At 38.7% G+C, this 12,581-nt stretch overlaps 1 protein-coding gene across 1 annotated transcript in view; it reads right to left on the bottom strand.

The window, feature by feature from the left end:
* Positions 1-12,581, bottom strand: part of EPSTI1 (epithelial stromal interaction 1) — an 85,446-nt gene that overhangs the window by 24,706 nt on the left and 48,159 nt on the right. The gene's annotated exons all lie outside the window — the stretch shown is intronic.

Raw genomic sequence — 12,581 nt, 5'->3', positions numbered from 1 at the left:
TATCAGTTGTGTTTTTCTCTGAACTCTGACTTTTTTTTCTTTTTATGTCATTTTCTCAAAAGCAGTGATAACAGGATCAAGACTAGATAGCCATAATACTTTTCCCAATGTTAGAGAAGGGGGCAATACCACCTTCCTACACCTATATGCAAGAAATGTATTAGTGTCCCCACAAGTAAACAGCCCCCCAGGAATAAGGAGTAAACTGCTAGGAAATAAAGGTTAGTTGTTTATCTAGTAAGATATCCAAGGTCTTCTCAAAGTCATTGCTTTGTAAGACAATCATCTAGTTCATTTGGGCTAGAGGGATGACTATATTTAGCAGCATTTAAATAAATAATTTGAGAATTTTCAACACATGTACAAAAAAAAAGCTGATTCAATAAACTCAAAGGGACATGATGGGGATGCACATATTGCACATGATGAAATTTATATCTGAGATTTGTTTGACAACTTGACTATATTCCCAAGCAAGCTGCCTGCTTTAAGAGTTCTCAAACCAAGGAGTCCTCTGTGCATTGTAGGTAGAGGAGTCTTGCTTTTCTACTCCCACAGATGCAGAGAGGTCATACATCATTATAAGAAGAACAGGTTGTTCCCAGTGTTCCTGGGAAACAAAATACTTTAGAAAGGAGAAAGGGAAGGAAATGCTTTGTTTCTTCATTCTGACTCTGCATGAACATTTTCTTCAAAGTCTTGAGATTTTCAATGGAACTGAAATTTTGTGTGTGTACATCAGTATTTTAATTCAGATCAGCAGCACACATTTGAATCAAATCTACTTGGTGTGCTAGCCACCATGCTTGGGCTCTTATTTCAGAATAGTCTTAGGTCAACCTAAAGTATAGGAAGGGCTCCTGCGATGCCTCCAACATGCTCCAGTCACTAACGGGCCTTAAATGTGTAATTAGTCCATAGTCAAACTACTGAAAATAAAGATAGTGTGGGTCTTGGTTCATCAGCAACAGTTTTGCCCTACAAATCTGATCCTATTGAGCAAAACCTCTTGTAATATAATATAGCTATTGTACTCCAGCCAACCTAACAAAAGCATGCATTTGAAAGAATTTCTCAAACAACTTCCTGCTATCTTTCGTTATTATTGCCTACTGTATGAAATTTTTTTTCCATCAATTCCATTACCAGCCCCAGGCAGGAATCTCGGTTTTCACAAATCTGACCTTTACAGATATCAGTTTAGAGGCATCAGCTTGGCCTCACTAAGAACAAAGCAGAGGACCTGATAGGACTAGGAGCATTTTGACTCCTAAATGTTGCTCACTGATTTCTGATGCAGTTTCATTGCTCCTTTGACCCACAACCCACAGAAGACTATCAAGGTCTCATGATTTTCAAGGAATCCAAGTCAGCCCGCTTTCATTATCTAGCAGTGGACATCTAAAGCTGAGCTAATCCCAGGAGGCTCCTTCTGCAGCTGGTGAAGAGAGATGGGTCTCCAAAAATCATTTTAAATGACACACATTAGAAACTTATTTAAGAATATGATTTGTCGTCCAACAGAGATACCTTTTCTACTATACCAAATGGAGCCAAGGGTAACTATGTCAGATCTATGTGTTTTGGTTTAACATGCAGATGAATCTTATCTGTGGACTGCTTAGAAAGAAATGGAAAATTAAGATTTTGGAGAAATATGAAATTGAAATTTATATTTTCTAGTGAAACCATTATAAATCTCAGAATAACAAAATAAAAATGCCCACAGTGATGAAAATTTCCACAAGTGACAGGTCAGAGGGACAATTTGCTCTTCCATGGAAGAATTTAGCTGAGATAAAAGTGTTTTCCATAGTCAGAATAACATGCATGCAATAATCAATTATCAGTTAAGAGCTCCACTCCCTAGGCACTTTATAGAAAAAGCATATTTTGTTCTGCTGCTTAGCATCACTGTCTTAAGCTAAGTTTCACCTTGCTGGAGTCATGTCATTTTGATGAGTACTTTTACCTTTTTCTCTTCCATTATCTTTCAATAAGGCATTTGTCATTTGTTTTCCTGGTGTTACATTATCTGTTTCATGCCCTATAGTTCTTATATTTGCCTGCCCTGCTGCTGTACATAGCAATATGAAAACACCTTCATCCCCTTCTTTTTATTCATCTTATGGGGCAAAGAAATGAGGATAATTTGTGTCATCAGACTGGGATTTGTGGATGTCATCACAGTTTAGTAAACATTGTAAGTCCTGTCACTTGTACCGTATTATTCTGCAATACAGTTGGTATATGAATTGGCAAACTAGTAAAAGTAGAAGAGGATATTTAAATTTTCTGCACAGAAAAACATCCCTCTGCTTCATTGTCCCAGCTTAGTGATACACTTTCCATACTGTACTTGGGTATCAGTCCTTTGCAAGACATGTAAATGCTGTATCTCTCTCTTCCACATACTTCCTTCTTCCTTTTTTCTTTTACTTTTGTCCTCCTTTAAGTCATATAGTAGAGTTTGTAAAGCTTTCTATAGCATTTTAAAACCATATCACAGCACTTAGCAAACAACTGCACTTTTGCTAGTTGATGTTCTACATCAGTAAAGCAAGATGGATAAATGCCTTGTGAAAGTATATAGGCTTTTGAACCAACTTCTTTTTAGTGCAATTGTTTTTACGAGACTTATTCCAAACATGGGCCTCAGAATGAAGTTTTATCTCCCGGGGATGTAGAAGAAAGGCTTGTAATAGCTCTGAGCCATACATTGAACCTAAATCCTGCTCATACATCTTGCTATTAAAGGCTTGACTGGCACTTAATTTCCATCTCTATCTAGCTCTTCACATTGGCTCCTTTCTCTTTCCTTTACTTTCTTATGACTTTGAGTTTTTGTTTCTTTTCAGGACTTCCTTCATAAATTCAATTCACTTCTTCCTGTTCTCCTCATGATATTATCAGGTAAAAAGTGCATTTTTTTTTCTTATAAGCACTTTATTCAGACCATAGAACATAAGAATCTTATTTTTTTGTTTCAGGAGGTTTTAATTAATTGTAATTAATCAAATGTGTTTCTATGTTTGGTTAAGATGTTTTTAAAATTATTTTTTCTCTCTTTTATGGTATTGTTCCTAGTTGGCATTTTATTCCAAGAAAAAGATGGTTTTGAGACCCATGTCCTTGGTCATACATCCAGCGACTCTCTTTAACAGTTGTGCCAACTTAGGTGAAGTATCCTGTATTCTGCATTTTGCATTCTGCTACGTTCTTGCATTTTTTGCAAAGTCGTATAACAAAGACAACTAGGCCCTTTTCTTGTGCTGATGAGCAAACTAGGAATTAATACTAAAAGCTAATCCCTGCCCAAAGAGTGAATCAACACTTTTTTTTGTTGATGGTGGCTTTGGTATTTATTTTTTTTTATAAAGAGCAGGGAGGAACATATGGTGCTCCCTGACTTGTGCAGTTCCCAGACATATGGATGCCTTCCAGCCACCCCGATGGCAGAGTGGGCTGGCAACAGATTTGATGCCAACACCATAGGCACACTTGACTGCACAGCCTCCCTTGTGCTAAGAGGGGAGCCCCGTGGGGCAATCAGGTCTGCACTTTCACCGGAAAGCTGTCTTGAGGTGCCCCTTGGAGGATCACAGAGCTGCATCCAAAGACATTTTGGATTAAATGTGTGGGATAGTGTGGGATATTTGTCACTGTCAGCTTTTGAAGATTGTTGTCCCTGAGCTGAAAGGTTTTGGCAAGCTGTGTGCTCAACCTTAAACTCTGACTCTTAGTAATGAACAATGAACTATTCACTGTCAGCAAAGATTATTTTATAACTGTAATAACAGTTATACGCTTACTATTAAATATTTCTAAATGGAACTTGCACATACAGAACAAAGTCAGTTTTGTGACATCTCTTAACTCTTGTCCAGTTTCATTAACTTTTATTTTCCTCACCTGTTTCTACTCTCATTACTATCAGCCTGGGGACAGGCATTTTTGAAGCATTCATTTTAATTACAGCACAATAAGAATACAATCCCTTGTGATATTTATCAGTGGAATACTCAAGAAAATTTTAACATATTGAAAATAAATCCTGTTTATAGCATACTGTTTTCCCAACTGTAGAAGATTTTAACTGTTCATATATCATGCATTTACCACCTTTTTAACATTTAAACAGAGCCTAGAATTTATACCCTTTGATGACTCACCAGTCCCTGCTACTCAGACGTAATCATCATTCAATAAGGAGCAGAAGTCCTGAGTGAACACAATTAATGCTGTAGTGCTGACTGGGGTGGCAGAGCTCAGCAAAGTGGGTTTAAAAATTCCAGCATGATCTATTCCTAGCAACAGACATGATCACTCCAGAACAAGCTGTATCTGATCCATATATATGCAAAGCCAGGTAACAGAGAAAGTGAGATTGCTGGATGCTCACTACAGAAGCTCATTACAAAAGTTTATGGTAGACTTTTACCGACTCCTTAATTCTTGAGAAATGCAACCTTTGTTGAATTACTGATTAACCATTTGCTGGGAGCTTGGGGAAATGGAACAAAATATTTGTAGAACCTGTATGCGTAGGCTTTGGCACAGAGCCAAAGGCACAGAGCCAAAGGCACAGAGCCTTTGACAGGCTAACTGTACCATATTATAGTAGGAAAATACTTCATAGATCCATTAGCAGGGAAGTGTCCAAGGAAAAGACTAACTCGTCAGTACTGGGAGCTATTAGCACATAGTACTACTGGCCTTTTTCTCTGACATGGAAGGGTTGAACATAACAGTCAAATGCTTGGCCTCACAGCTCTGCAGTTGATGCCTTTTTGCAATTAAATACAGTGAGCTGATTCTGGCTTCATCTGTGGGCTTTAGCTGTAAATGAGATCAGGCCATGGCTTGGCATGTCACTGACCCTCAAGGGCATCACCAACATCTCCTTTACTGTTTTGCATGACCACACTGTTTTGGCACCCCCACTGGATGCACAGTTGGTGTGTTTAGGAGGTGCAAGCAGGTGTGGTAGCAATAGGCTGTAGCATGCTGAAAGGATTCCCAGGATTAAGTTTGTTGCCAGCCCAATCTGGCATAGGGGGTGTCTGCAAACCCCCTCAAACTGCCTGGAGCCAGCTGTGTGGCTCCTTCACATGCATGAGATTAAGCTGCTCAGAGTTACTTGCACTGAGATATGTAACTTGTGCAGTTTAAGGGACCCAATTTCACCAAGGTTATACTGATTTACCCCTCTTTATGATCTGACTATATGTATTTACTTAAAATGCTGTCACATTCAAGGTATCTTAAATACCTGTGTGGTCTGTATTGCCTTTAAGATGAAATAATGTATCAAGTGGCACAAACTTCAGTACTGGTACTAGGTATTTATGGGTGGTGTTGTCCCCTTCAAATGGATGCCTGGCAAACAGCAGCTGAATGAAGTAAAGTGGCTCAGGGATGAAAAGGTTTTTTTGCAACAATAAAATCATAACACATCATTTTCTCAAAGCCTAACCCTGCCAAGGTGTATTCCAGTTGGGATGTGAATGAAAGGCCAGCAATGACAGAGACAGCTCTGCAGGCTATAGAAAGGGAAGAAACAGGAAGATGCTGGTTAGCTATAGTCATAACTCCCTCCTGGCAATCCCTCTCCAGAGGTATTGAGTGGTACTCCTTCAACTCTAATACAACCATAGAATCATAGAATTAATTTGCTGTATGTATGTATATGAGCAGGTGTCATTCTGTTCATATACTGTATTGCGTTTTCCCCTATCCTCTGCCTTGTCTGTTCAAACACAGCCTTACTGGATCAGGGGCTCTCAGTGAACAGCAGTGCACAATCTTAGCCGGCCCTTCAACAGCCCTTAAGCTTAAAGTGCCACAAATATCAACATATGATTTGAGCTAATAGATATCAGTTAGTACCAAGGTGTGATGGTTTCACTCTAGACCTTCCTGGAGACCAGCTTGTAACCAGGAAGGAACTAGAAAAGTGATCACGGAAGTATTCCGTGCTATTCCTTTACGTAACTTGAGGTATAAATAAAGCCAGCAGGAGGGACCTCAGCCTCTTCCTTTCGGGCGAGGTTCGAGAACAGTGGGTCCCTGTCTCAGTCTGGCTTATCTGAAGCTGAGGTCTACAGGGACTGCTGTTATCTGCCACGCGTGAGGGGAGAGCGCTGGGCCGTGTCTAGCCATCCTGCCTGTTCAAAGGGAAGTGGTGAGATTTTGCTAGTTTACCTTCAGTTGGCTGGTTGACTTGTTTGGTCTTTGTCCCTTTTTGTCCTTTTCCCTTCTCCCTCCCCCTCTTCCCTTTTTGGGGAGCTGTTTGGGATTTCTGGAGTTGTGGTGTATAGTATTCTCATTATATATATCTGTCTCATATGTAAAAAATATATATATATATATATTTGCTATAGCTTTGGCTGCTTAAGTCGTTTTTTTTTTCTCTTCCCTCTCTGGGAAGCAGGTCCTTGTTGTTGAGTTTTGGGGACTTGGCGGGAAGCCAGCTCGAAACTTGCACACAAGGCCTCCATTTTAAACTCTCATCACTTTATTTGCCTGAAAGACCAATTTGTGATGACAGCTTGAAGTGTGGAGTACTGTAACCTTCTGGAAAACCCTTGTGTTTATTTGTGAAAGCAATTTTTTTAGGACTCCATATATAGTTGCAACTATGCGGATATGCTGCAAGTAAATCACTTTTCTTGATGCTAAGGTTGTAATAGTTGGGATTCACATAATCAAAAAAATTAGGAACGTAGTCTGTGGTGAACATTTATATTCTCTCTACAGACAACAAAGACAGACAGATGTCCTCAGAGGCTGATTCATCGTAGGTGTCAAAGATCCCCTAGAAGATGGCTCCACAGATCTGCACTCCAGACAGTTCAGAGAACTGAATCCTTCCCTCAGTAAAAGCACCCCTTAGAACAGAAAATAAACTGTTCCTTCAGCAACAATTTGTGTTCATTTCTCCTCTCCACATGCAAACTACAAACCTAGTATGTGGTCTATTTGTACCACCTCTGTATCTGTATTCCATTTCCCTTTGCAGCTTGTTCTGTCTCACATCATTAGAAGACTGCTGTAAAGATTACTGCTCCCTATGTTAAAGTTAAAATAGAACCAGTAAGAAAAATATCCTCTGTGAATCATAAATTTTGCTAACACAGTAGCATTTGTTTTCAGTACTTGTTCATGAGCCCACAGACCCACTCCCAAGTCTTAAAAGTAGTCCCTTCTGCAGGTTTTGTGACATCGGAGAGCTAACCTGCAGGAGACCCAAGTGCTGGTTATCCCACTTGAAGTCAAAAGGAGACGCAACTTATAAGACAATAATTACACTGGATCTGTTTGTTAAATGATTTTATCTTTATGTCTGTGATTCTTTCTTATCACTTTAACCTGTTTCAGTTAAAATATTTTCTATTGCCTTCTGCTGGAGACATTTATCAGAGTGCAAAGAGCAAGCACTGCATTTTCCCAGATTAAACACAGTAAGCAGAGTGAATCACTGCTTCACACAGACTTTTTTTTGAAGGAGAGCCAAGAGAGACATTGATTTAAAGAGTAAAGTAATCAGCACTTTGAGTTTTGATTTCACATACAGAAAAAATAAAAGTTCAAGAGAACAGAAAATTCATCAGAGTTGATCTAGTGTGACAAGGTACAGCAGAACTTTTGAAAAGCCACATAAAATAAAGGTTAATAAAAAAAATTTGAGCCTATCAAACTAAACCATTTCTTCCCTCTGGAAGAAATTAAAAAAAAAAAAGAGTTTAGATTTTGGTTTTTTTTTTTTTTTCCACTGGTTTGGTTTTGTGGCCTGGGGGTTTTGGGGTTTTTTTGGATAGTTTTTTTGTTTGGTCCCCCCCCCCCCCTTGTTTGTTTGTTATTCCGGTTAAAAAGAAATAGGGTAAAACAGATTTGCAGTTACTAAGTTTACACTTACCTTAACCTCCACCAAAAGGTCCATATTAGTTCACTGTAGCAAGTCTCTTTGATTTATTTAAATGTGGTTGGATCAGATACATGAATAAAGACCAGTAGGCCAATTTCTGGGATTGAAGGCTGTGGTCTCTGATGTGCTAGCAATTGCTGATCTAAAACAGCTAAAACAGCTAAACATCTGTTTACCATGCTCTCCAGCAAGACAGAGGAAGCATTTCAGTTGTGTACATCAACAAAACAAACACAAATTAAGCATGCTGATAAATTTTTTGCACCTTATTTTGAAAAAAAAAGAAAAGGAAAAAGAGAGAGAGTGTCAATAGCAAAGGAGTCTCTCCACAAAAGCAGAGCAAGACTGAAATAGTATAGGGTGGTCTACATTAAGGAGAAAATTGCAGATTCTCAAGGTGAGAAATGTTGGTTTTTTTTCCTGGGTTTGTATTGATCAAATTCAATTGAACAAACCAGAAAACTTTTGGCTGTAACTAAGAAGTTGCTTATGAAGAGTAGATCTGTCTGTTCTTCTCTTGGCTGCTGGCCCATGGCATTACTCAAAGCTTTGAAATCAGTTAGACAAAAGCTTTGGTGTCATAGCTATATCAAAATTGCCTTTGTTAAGTTCTTCTTTTCATAATTTTATTTTTACCTTTTTAATCTAAGACTTAACCTTTTTTCTATGATTCTATGATTCCCTGGTGGAGTAAATATGGAAGGTGGCTACTAAAAACTTATCTACTCTGAGGATGAAATTTTACAATAATGAGATACCCTACTTCTCCAGTGGCCACCAGTCATGTACCATGGCTTGTGAAAACACCCTACTCCAGATCGAAGTATCTGAGACAAGGAACACCAGCACAGAAACTCTGCCACCCCCTCAGATTACCTAAATAACCACCAGTGTGCCAGAGAGGAGGAAAAATGCAAAATTCTCACTTCTGATAGCAACATACATTTTTATTTATTTTTGGGAAACAGACAGATAACTATTTCAGATGGGAATAGGGAAATATATATAATTTATTCCTTCGGTAAAGCAGTGAGTTACTGAATATCAACAAAGAAAACTTGAACCATTGGCTGTAGATGTATCAACTGATGAGATTGCTAAACTGCTGTTTTCAAAGCAGGATACTGAATAAATCCTCTGAGATATGGTGACTGTCCAAAAGATTGAACAAAGAAGACAGGAAATAAATTTTTCAGGATAATGTGCTGAAAATGTAACTATGGGTCTGTCAATTTAATGCTTACCCAGGGCAAAATCTCAGGAAGGCAAAAGAGGATGTGCTCAATAAAGAATTAAGGGTGAACAGCATCATTAATACCAGACAACGTGGTTTAATGAAAGACAAAACTTTAAATATAAAGAAGTTGCATTTGTGGTGGAATTCCTAGTCTGACAAAATGAGCATTTGTTAAAAGAGCAGAGTTATATAAGGCCGTACAACTTTCTCATTTAAAAATAAAGAACTAATCAAACTTCAAAGTCTAGATAAGCGAATTGAGAATTTGCTAGAGAGACTTTAAAGGAGAATACTAAATGGGAATCATCTTTCAAAAATAACATTTCTGCTAGGATTTTCTTACCCAAATATAGTTCACGGGAGTTCATGGATTGGGAGGGAAGAAAAAAGAAATTGGTGGTAAAGACTGTGGTTGTCACTAGCTGAATAAGAGATAAAGATAGCTCCTAGAGAGAGGTCCAGGCAGTAGGAAAAGTTAGTCTTGCCTTCTTTTAATTAAAGAGCTAAGTGCAAAGATCAAACAGCTAGGAACAGGGAATGTGGGCTCAAAGTGAAATTAAAAAAAAATGAATTAAAGTTGGCAAGAAATAAACTCACTCTTTTTTAATGAGAGCAGACCAGAGAGAGATCAGATGAGATCCCTAGAACAGTTTGAAATTTAGAAAGTCTTTAATGAGAGACTGAAGAAACACAGGTGAATTTTCTCTCATCTTCAAGCTTGCATTTCTACCCAGTCACAGTCACAGCAAAAGCTCCCATGCCTACTAACAGTGCTAACAGTGTCAGCATCTGCTGAGTGCCTGTCCATGACTGCTAGAGTATCTAGACATGCTCGGAGCAGGGTCACCTACAGCAGATTGCTCAGGACTGTCCAGTTTGGGTTTGAGTATCTCCAAGGATGGGGACTCAGCAGCCTCTCTGGGCAACTGTGACACTGCCTGATCACTTGTACAGTACAAAAAAAAAAAAAAGAAAAAAAAAAGAGGCTTGTGTTTAAATAGAATTTTCTGTATTTTAACTCATGCCCATTGTCCCTTGTCCTATTGCTGGGCACCTGACCCCATCTCCTTTACTGTCCCTCTTTCCAATATTTACTCACGTATGAGATCCCTCTGAGCCTTATATTCTCCAGGCTGAACAGTCACAACTCTCTCAGTCTGTTCTCATATCAAAGATGCTCCAGTATGTCTGTATCATTCCCATACTGGGGAGCCAAGCACTGGACCCAGCACTCCTGATGTCTCACCTGTGCTGAGTAGAGGGGAAATATCACATCCCTTGACCTGTTGGCAATGCTCTTCCTAATGCAGCCCCATGTCAAGACAGAAAAGGATGGGATAAATAGGGGACATAGAGAGAACCAGGAAAACACATCAGTCTCTCAGAAAGGAGAGAGAAATGATTGCAAAAGAATAAAGGTTACACTGAAGCAGCAAATAGCAATAGTGTTTTTTCCCTCAGTGCTTCAATAGGATATATCAGAGAAAGAGTCTGTGGAAGGAGTCAAGAGCCATGGCACAGGCCACAGCAGCAACATCCTGCTCTTGGACTAGATAAAGCTATGAGCCTTCTCATTTCATGTGTATTTCTATTCTTCTGTATAAAACAGAAGAGTCGCCACAGCCTGGATGCTGAGAACTACCCTAAAGAATCTGGTGGTTAAAATATTCTCCAAGACAGAAGACAAGGATTTGGATTTCTTGAAGCGAGGGTGTGCACGAACATGGATAGGTACCATAAAATGTAAGCTATGGATTAGCTCCCTTTCTAGTAGCTGATTGGAACAACTTTTAGGTATGTAACAGCGAATTAGTCTTGTAAGTCCTTAAACTAATATTACATTTCTTCATAGGAAGACAGTTTCTGATTTATGCAGACCATAAAGGCTAAACATAGGACACTTGCTGTCAAGTTATACTGGAATTCAGAATAGCTGACTATAATGGTTTAGTCAGTTTGTTAAAATGAATTTGACTCAGCAATGAAAAAGCAAGGTAGTTTCCTTTTGCAGCTTCCAGACCCATACAACTCCCTGTGGGAAGGTTTGTTTCTGAAATAAGATCATAAGTGCAAATTATATTGAGATAACAACAATTAAAAAAAAAAAAAGACTTTTCATTTACTGTTATATAGTAATAAAAAATCAGTTTTTATGCCACAGCATAAAGATACTGAGTTCGGTTGGTATAACTTGTAACTAGAGGAACCCATTTGAATTTGAAAATCTTTATCAAAGGTTTATTCTAACAGATAGATAGAAAACATGCCCAGCTATCAGTTCCTAACTCTTGGCAAACAAAGTCATTTTCCAGTCTACAGCCAGTTCATTTCATTATAACTCCTTTAAAGAGATGTCATAACATCAGGGCAGGATATGTGTGTGGGGAGGTGGTAATTCTGAGATACTGGAAGCTTTCCAACAGGATAAGAACAACATTTTCCAGATATCCTGCTAACATCCATTTGTGGATGGATGTAACTTCTTATCATCTTCATTTCAGGCCATGGCTGTCAAAGACACTTCCTGGGCTACTGTTCATATAGATTTGTTTGTTCTGTTCAGAAAGATAGGAGAGGAAAAATTCAGATATTCTGCATTAAAAAGGGCTGGAATAGTTAATGTCTCAAATAGTTTGTAGACAGCATTTCAAATAACAGGTTAAAATGCTGGATAAGGGGAAGCACTTTGAAGACTGTGATCAAGTTTCATCTTTGAAGACAGTAAAAGAAAGAAGACAAGCTTAATGGAAGACATTACCTGAGGTGACTTGCTACCACTGTTCCTGAATGTGAAAGTAACAGGTTAATAAAAAGTTCTTCTTTTGCTTTGGCTAGAGAAACACAGCGACAGAATTTCAACTTGTCAGGGACAATGATGACTTCCACTTCCACTGAGCCTTTGTCAGCAGGTTCTAGGTTACCATACATCAAGTGTGGAGAAGCTGCAGGTTCACTACTTCAAAAAGGCTACCTGCAAGTCTTATTCTCATTAGTGTACAACACAAGGTTCTGACTCAGCAAAGACATTTCCTTTAAAATATATGTGTATGCATGTATATGTAGCCCACTCTGCAGACGTCCAGATATCTATCAAAGAAGGCTGGGTGAAGGAGTTCTTGGAGGGAAACGTAAATTTAATTTCCAAAGCAAAAGCCCAATGACACAGTCAAATACTGCTTGCAATGCAGTATTTGTAGGTATGAAAAAGTCTTCCCAAGGAATTTTCCCAGAGTCAGATACCTAAAAAAAGGCTAAATAACAGAATATTGCCAAGATCTCCAGCATTTCTTATGAACATCAGCTAGCTAGTAGTATGAGAGATTTGAGTAATTCTTTGACACAAACAGAGCCAAGGGCAACTACAGAGTGTCCCAGAGGGGAAAAATTGCAACATCAGTGGTTCAAAAGAAAACTTCA

The sequence above is a fragment of the Pipra filicauda genome, unplaced genomic scaffold, assembly GCF_003945595.2.
Source record: "Pipra filicauda isolate LSUMZ 115617 unplaced genomic scaffold, ASM394559v2 scaffold28_size6257848_pilon, whole genome shotgun sequence".
NCBI lineage: Eukaryota > Metazoa > Chordata > Aves > Passeriformes > Pipridae > Pipra > Pipra filicauda.
The sequence above is the reverse complement of the archived record's forward strand: the minus strand, read 5'-3'. Positions and strand labels throughout refer to the sequence as shown.